We start from the raw sequence: 8,276 nt of genomic DNA on the forward strand, positions 1-8,276 counted from the left end.
TGATTAAGCCTGACATACTAAACTAAACACACATCAGATTCCTAGATCCTCTGTTTCCATCCTGAAATGTGGGCACTTCCATTCACATACAGATCTCAAACTTCCCCAAGAGCTGAACAAGCTCAATTCTCTTAAAAACAAGATCACTCTGACAGCCAAAGCCTGGTGGCCTAAGTGAAAATGTAAGTTTAAGCACAGTGTATTTCCACATATTTATATTTTATACATTCAGGTTTATATCTGGAAGGATATTTATACTGCTGACGCCATTTGAATAACTTCTAATCCTCACTATATACATTCAACTGATTCAGTAAATAGCCTGGTTGGTTATAGAATAAGGGTTCTGTTTATTAGACTTTTCTGATGACAGACTTTAATTCAGTCAAGAACTGGATTCAGGTCACACCCAAAAGCCTTAACACTAAATGATATGGTTTGAAGCTGGCTCCCTGCCAAGTCTCCAAACCTTACCACCAGAAGTCCCCCCCCCAAACCTCAGGGAGAAGAGGGAGAAAAACAACCAGCTAAGAAAACCCGAAATGAGAGAGACAGCTAAAGTGATATATATAAATATATTTACACTTATGTTACAATTGAAATATATACAATGTAATATATATATACAATTTCACAAGGGAAGGGGAAGGGGGAAAGGAAAGGGAACAAAACCAAAATAAAATATATATATATATATATTTCCCAATCAGTAGCCCAAGATCTAGTAACTAAAGAGTTAGCAAAGAAAAATATCCCACCACTCTCCTTGGGACAACCGAGAGTCACTCCGGGACAATCGCCGGCAACCTCCGCCTCCCAAGGTCGACAAGGCCTCACCAGGCCTCGCTCCCAACACGGCAGACTCAACAGCAGGGAACCTGCACCTCCAAGCCGCTGGAAGGAAAGAGAGCGAAGGCCTCTCCTCCTTTCTTCTTATAATCTGGCTTACGTAAAAATCGTAGGGAATACTGGGTAAATCTGGACCCTTCCTTGGTTACAAACTGGTCACCAAGGAAGGCCTAGCCCAAACCACCACACTAAATTATCCTACCCATAATGTGAAGATGTTGAATGAAATTTAAAGGAGTACCAAAACAGTATTACATGTTTGAGAGACTAATGGAGAAAGAGGTCAGTCAAAGTAAAAATTTTGCATTTTGTAGGAAGTTTTGATGTTTAAAAAGAAAAAGAGTTCCTCCACCGCAACCAATGTATGTACCAATCTTTAGAAATACAACCAATGAGGAAAATCCATTCATTCTAAATTTTATATCAAAATGTCAGTAACATCATAGCCACAACAGATTAGGGATTTTTAACTGTTTTACAAAAATCAGTGCAGTTTTTACTCCCTAAATCTAGTTTTATATATCAAAATTTGTGCTGCTATGAAACAATTTTATACTTACATTGTGAATACAAAAGAATTTCAAATTAAAACAAAATGCGTATTTAGCAATGAATCTTTTTTGAAATTAGATGTTTCAAAATTTCTGTCAGCATTTTATAAATTGTTTTCTTGCTTAAATTGTTACTGTAATTATTTAGGAATTCTTCAGGAAATTCTTAGTAAAGTATTATTTTGACAAGCATGGGCAGTAAAAAAGGTATTCTGATCAGCTTCCCTGAAGACAACTTTCAAAAGGGTTTTTTAGTAGACTAAGAAATGTTTCACAGGGAAAAAGCTTCACAGAAGAAATATATCTTTTTGAAAGTACAATTAGACTGCAAAATAGTACCCTAAGGCAAAGGCAGAAGTTGCAACACTTATGAGGAGCATTCAACAGTTGGACCAGGAAACAAAATACCCTGAAATACCAGAATGATGGAAACCACATTGCTCTCCCCTAGCCAATCTCCTTTTTCCTAATGGATTGTTTTCCTTGTATGTATATTTTCTTTGCTATCAACTAAATCTAATTTTAAACTTCATCATGGAAATTATATATGCAGTAAAATCATGTGATAAGAAGATAAATGACCAACTGCTTTAATTCCACCTGCACCTAAACAAAATGTAGGTGCACATTTTAACTTCAGATGGAAACAACTCCTAATGCTTGGAGCATGGTAAAGTACAGCTTTAGTGATTTTTAAACATGTCTAAAATCTTCTAAAAGTTGAAATCTGTAAAGCTCTTCAGCTTTGTTTGAATTTCATTTGACATGTAATTTGGTCTATAATTTAAGATATCAGGCTGTAATTTTCTGCAAGAACCACCACATAGGCCTGGTGTTACAATATGTCACCTGAGGAAAAAGCGATAAAGAATTATGGCTTTTCAAATATTTGGTCATATTTCTTTATAAATATCAGAAATAGTAAGAAAATGTTTTCCGACCCACAGCTATTTGTTTGACATTTTCCACAAAGAATATGTTATATTTTATATCAGTACAGCTGGAATATACCTTGATAATGATATGACCTGAGAGCTTTTTCTTACTCACCCAGGTTTATCTTTAATGGGCATCCGAGATCATAGAAATTTTATGATATAATGCAATAGATAATCAAACCCAGTGAAATTACCAGTTTTAGAAATTAACTCCACCTTTATAGCAGAGACTCTGGAGGTAAAAATATTAAGCCAAAGGCCATGTAATGGAGAGACGTAAGTTTCACATGCACTAAAACTGCGTATGAATAATGTCTTTAATATGCTCTTATATTCATCTAAAATGAGAGCAAATAAACTAATACATTTTCTAAAGAGGCTTAACATATTAATTTTCTTGAGAATGCTAAATTTATCTTTAACTGTTTTCTCCAAGTATACTCATTTATGTGAATTGGAAAAAAAAAAGAGCAATTCTCCAATCAGCTTTCACAGCATTTTTGTGTTCCCAAACCAAGAAAGGCAAGGCAGGATGCTTTCGTGCTCTGTTCCCAAAGGAGAAAAGAATATGAGGTATATTAATGTATAATGTACATAATGAACTCTCTAAATGTGAATATATTTGTCAAGACCTGGAAAGTCAATGCTGGAAGGAAGCCATTTGCTATTATAAATGGTGGTATCAGGAATGTGTAGGAATTAACAAAGCAGCAGAAAGCTTTAACTTCCTCTGCAGCTTCCTGGGGGAACCTGAGGTTGCATCCACAGCTCTTCCATCAACAGCCCTTCAGTTTTTCCCCAGTGCAAGTCTCCAAGTGAAGCCTTTTCCTTGTTCCTATGAAGAATAGGAAAACAAAACAAAACAAAACAAACAACAAAAAAACCCACACCAAAACAAACAAAACGAAACAAAAACCAACCAACCAAAAAAACCCCACAACCTACCCCCCCCCCCCCCAAAAAAAAAAACCCCAAACAGAAAAAAGACACAAGTATCTATAAACTTCAGTTCTAGGAGGACCATGGTCCAAAGCAACAAGCAAAGCGTGGAAAACCTTAGCACCACTTCTTTCTACTGCTAAAAAATAGAAGCAAAAAACCAGAATGGAGTGTTGTGGAAAATATGACTAAAATTACCTGTAAACAACTTCATCTGAAGTGTTCTGTAGTCATCCAAATTTACATGGCATGTCCCAGAGGAGAGATGGAGATTTTGTGTAGGTCAGAATTGTTTAAGACCTCAGCACATAACACATAGCAGAGACTTCTCTAGATCCTGGACTATGCTGGAATTAACTATATTAAATCAAAGCTGATCAGTAACAGAAAAAGTTAAGGAATAACGGGGAACATGCAGGAAAGCAAAGCAGAAGAACATTAAGACTAAAAATAGAGTTAGCTCAACTCCAACTTGAAGAATGTTAAACTATAAATATGTTATTCCATATATTATGAATTCCAGCTTAAATAGGAAAGAACATTCAGGAAGACTGGTCTTTACTCTATTATATTTCCTTTAAAGTGTAAGAGAAAAATGATGACTAGCTTGACAGAATCCCAGAAACCCAGATTGGATCAGACTGGAAGGGACCACAGTGGGTCACTGGTCCCACCTCCCTGCTCCAGCAGGGCCATCCCAGAGCACATGGCACAGGATTGTGTCCAGAGGGGTCTGGAATATCCCCAGGGAGGAGACTCCAGCCCCTCCCTGGGCAGCCTGTTCAGAGCTGGGTCACTGCCCAGCAAAGAAGTTCTTCCTCCTGTCCAGGGGGACCTTCCTGGGCATCAGTTGCTGCCCGTTCCTCCTGTGCCATTGCTGGGCCCCCCGAGCAGAGCCTGCTCCATCCTCTGCCCCCTCCCTGCAGATACGTTTATATTTATATCAGAAAAAAATATTATAAACTTGTAAGTTTAAACTTACAAACCAATATTAGTTTAAAAATCCTTAAACATAAATTTAGGGTAGTTTACTTAATTGCATGCAATTAGGCAAATTAATGAACTGTAGCTGTGAAGAAATACAAGCAGTTTTCTACACTCTTGTTTGAGGAACAATAATCTCTGTGTGCAGAAGGACCCTCCGAGCAGGGGGTCCATGGGCAGTGTGTCTCTTCACAGTGCAGCAAGGACAGGAGCCACAGCCTGGCCTTCAAGCACAGGACAAGAGCTGCACAAGGGGGCTTTGCTGTCATTTACAGCACATCCAAGGTCACAGAGCTGCTTGGAAGAAACTCAAGGTCATGCCAAGACCTCACTGGAGATGGCTTTAGTCATAGTGCTGTCTGCAAAACAGGCACAGAGAGTTCTGAGGAGGCAGCACAATGAACCAATATTTGAAGGAATTCTGGGATCACCCTGCTGAGGTGCTCACGTTGTGAGGACCTGACCTGTGAGAAGCAGAAGGATCAGCCAGAAGGACCTCAGGTTTGCAGAGACTCACAGGAGGAGGACTGAAGTCCTTCCCAAGCATTTGGTTCTTCTCAGTAGCAGCTGAACACACTGTTGACACAGCACCAAGGTTAATAACTCCTGCTTTTTACAAGTACTTCCATTGCTAACCTTCTACCTCTTCTTTCCCCATTCTGGCAGCAAAATAGAACACAGATGGAACAAAGAGTGATACAAGCTAATTTTAGTTTTAAGTGGGCATTTTCCCACATCTTTCAGAATATCTAGTATTCAATAGCCAAGCAAATATGGCATACATTTTTCAGATTAATGAAAGCCTGTCTCTCTAATGAATCAATTTGATAACTCTCGGGAAGATAGAATTATGCTTTGCTTTCTTAAGTGAAAAGATGTACAATATCAATGTCTTGCAAAAAAAAGTTCCTTTACCTTTAATTTCTTCCAGCTCAGGTGGTTGAAAAGTAACTCAGATGCTACAGGTTGTCTCTTGGTCTTAAAAAAATACATAAAAGTTCAACATTAATCAGGCAACATGGTCGTCTACTTGAGCTCAAAAGGACAGCAAGCAGAACTTTTCAGAAATTTTCTTATCTATGCAATCCCCAGCAAAAACTGTGTTTCCAAATGAAAATGAATATAAGATGATCAAATATTTTTACATACATAAAATCACAGTGAACTGCCAAGAGGATTTTATTCATGTAATAGAACGACTTATTGTCTCCCATGTTGAAAGTGTGCTCTAAAATAGGAACTGTGTTCACAAAAAAAACCTGTTTGGTCTCCATATATAAAATTATTTTGTATTTTGACTCCATATATAGGAATTATTTTGTAGCTGTGTGCCTATTTTTGCCTATATAAAAAAAGTCACACCAAATAACCAAATTTGGAGCTCAAGAAATTTAATGCACCTTTTAAAGCAACATAAACTTTAGCAACTTTTTTTTTCTCAAACATATGCAGTCCAGTGACTAAAAAGAAAATTATCCTTAGGAATGACATGATGCCATAGTCAAAATCTTGACACTGGGGAAAACAAATGCCTATAGAAAAAGATCCAGCCCTGATCAAGTATTTCACAACAGAGCCTGTTAGTGGTTTTTTGTAAAGAGCAAGCACATCTGTTGCACATTAAAAGAAAATTAGTCATCCACAATCCTGGTAACTCAAGCAAACCAACAGTAGTTTTGGTCATTGCTTTAGTTTCTTAAAGCATTGTATGAATAAGCACACGCTGAGCTGCTCAACCGCAGCAAACCCGGCCCTGGGCTGTGGGGCTGCACAAATAATCAACACACCACGCTGGCCACAGGATTCTCCAAGCACAACAGGATCATCTCAGAGCATCAAGACTTAGAAAATTCATTTTGACTGCTTTTATCAACTGGAATTGAAAAGTTAATCCCAAATTAGTTAATTTTGGTGATGATAACAAAATTTCAAAAGAAATTTATTTCAACCAGCCAAAAAAAGAAAGTCACCATTTAACTGTTCTGTGTGCTGGAGTCAAAATACATTTCTCAGATTTTAATAAAATGTGCACTTGGTCATAAGCATCTACTCTTTATTTGTTACTGCCTGGCAGCCTGAGGGACATTAGTTTAGTGCCTGTGTGCAATCAGTGTGTGTGATACACAACATCATTGTATTTTAAGCATGATATGGTCTGTATCTCAAGTTTATTCCTTCAAGAGCGTGCAATTATGGAGTATGATTAAATTACTTTGTAATTTATTAGAGGACTTAGAAAGCCAACAAGCATTGAAAAGATATTACTCTAGCATTCTTTCATAGTGAGCTGTGCATTTTCTCCCAATGAAAATCCATATGTACACATCAAACATTTTTTCTATCTAAAAATGTATTTTCATTGAGATTAATATTATTAATACTAAAATGCCATTACCAATTATTTATTTCTGTGAAATAAATAATCAAAACTCCCAGGACTTTTCTCCATTACTGTCCTATTTAAAAATACTGTGTCAAGAGATTCTGATGAACAGAACTTTCTTATCACTTTTGGCAGACTTTTATTCCCAGCACAAGATAGGAGAAGAGGAGCTGTAACACGTTTCAAACCATGGTTTATACAAACTCACTCCCCTAATTCTACTTATTCTATGACCAAGTAAAAAAGTGAAGAGACTGTAAATAAATCTGAATTGTGCTATTCTGATCTCTCTATTCAGGTTTTTAAAAAGAGGATATAATAACAAATGAAGTATTAATTTGTGTTCCTTTGCAATTTCTGCTTTGCTCCAATTCATCTACATAATCATAAAGTAGCATTTAGAGCTAATTCCTACAGGCCTTTACACTCCCACAGTGTGTAAGAAATCTGATTAATGTGAGCACCCTTTATCAGCCAAGAACTGCAGCTTCCCCCAAACCATTCTGTTCAGCACAGATTTCCTATTCTCACAAACAAGAATATCTGCTTTTTTTCTTGAAAAATACAACAATTTTAAGAGGAAATAAGAGCAATAATAGAGAAAAAAAAGAAGTGTAATGTGTATAAATGAGAACTAGACAGCCTTCATTTCCTCAGGGTAAAACTTTCTAACGCTTAAATTTCCTTCCTTAAATAACTAAAGTGTTAGTGCTGTCTGATGCTGAAGGATTTCAACAGATGCATGAGATAGAGGCTCATCTTTTGTCAAAAGTGCAAGGGTTCATCCATGTAATTATTGACTTCAGGAAGCCTCCAACCAGATGGAGAACTTCAAGCATATATTATTGATCCACTTTTCTGCTCAAGCAGGAACTTAAATACTTGCCTAATTATTTTGAATTATGTCTGTAAAAAGACAAACAAGATGCAGAGACAGACTGACAGTGCAAGGCCGTGTTTTCTATATCTGGACACTCAAATACCACCATCTGTTGCTTTCCCTAAAACAATCCAAAGTAATAAAGACACCCTGCCTATTCTGATTATGTGTGAGTCATATTTTGAGGAAACATCAGAGAAATGTGGGCAGCAGCAAAGTGTCAGCTATAATAAGTCTTCCCTGTAACAACTTCTTTCAAAGTGAAAATGAAACTCATTCACAAGTTTTTTAAACTCAGAGATACAAATATACAGAGACCAAGAGGTTAATTATACTTGTAGTCATCCTTCAAACAGAACTAGTTCAAATTAGTCCAAATAATGTGTTTTACCCAAAAATGTTTCTTCTAATGTAATTTTGTATTTTAGTTCACACTTTCCAAAGTATATAAATATTTGGAGTTTTTACATAATTTTTCAAACCAAGACATTTTTTATGCAATCATTTTGATAGAGTGGGTTTCTGGTTTATTCTCCTACCTTGTTTGTATACCATATCTAGAGATTAAAGACTAGCTTTGTCATGGGTACCAGCTGCAGATATATCAGTAGAAGTTGTCTTGAACTCAGACCAAACCCATAAATATGAAGTACACACAGTCTTTCAATGTCCCAGAAGGCTATTTTCTCAGTCCAGTTTTTCCAGCATTACTTGTTTATACTAAACTATATTCCAGGCTTTTGTCTTTTGTT

This window comes from Corapipo altera, unplaced genomic scaffold (assembly GCF_003945725.1).
Source record: "Corapipo altera isolate COAL_440 unplaced genomic scaffold, ASM394572v1 141, whole genome shotgun sequence".
Classification (NCBI taxonomy): Eukaryota; Metazoa; Chordata; class Aves; order Passeriformes; family Pipridae; genus Corapipo; species Corapipo altera.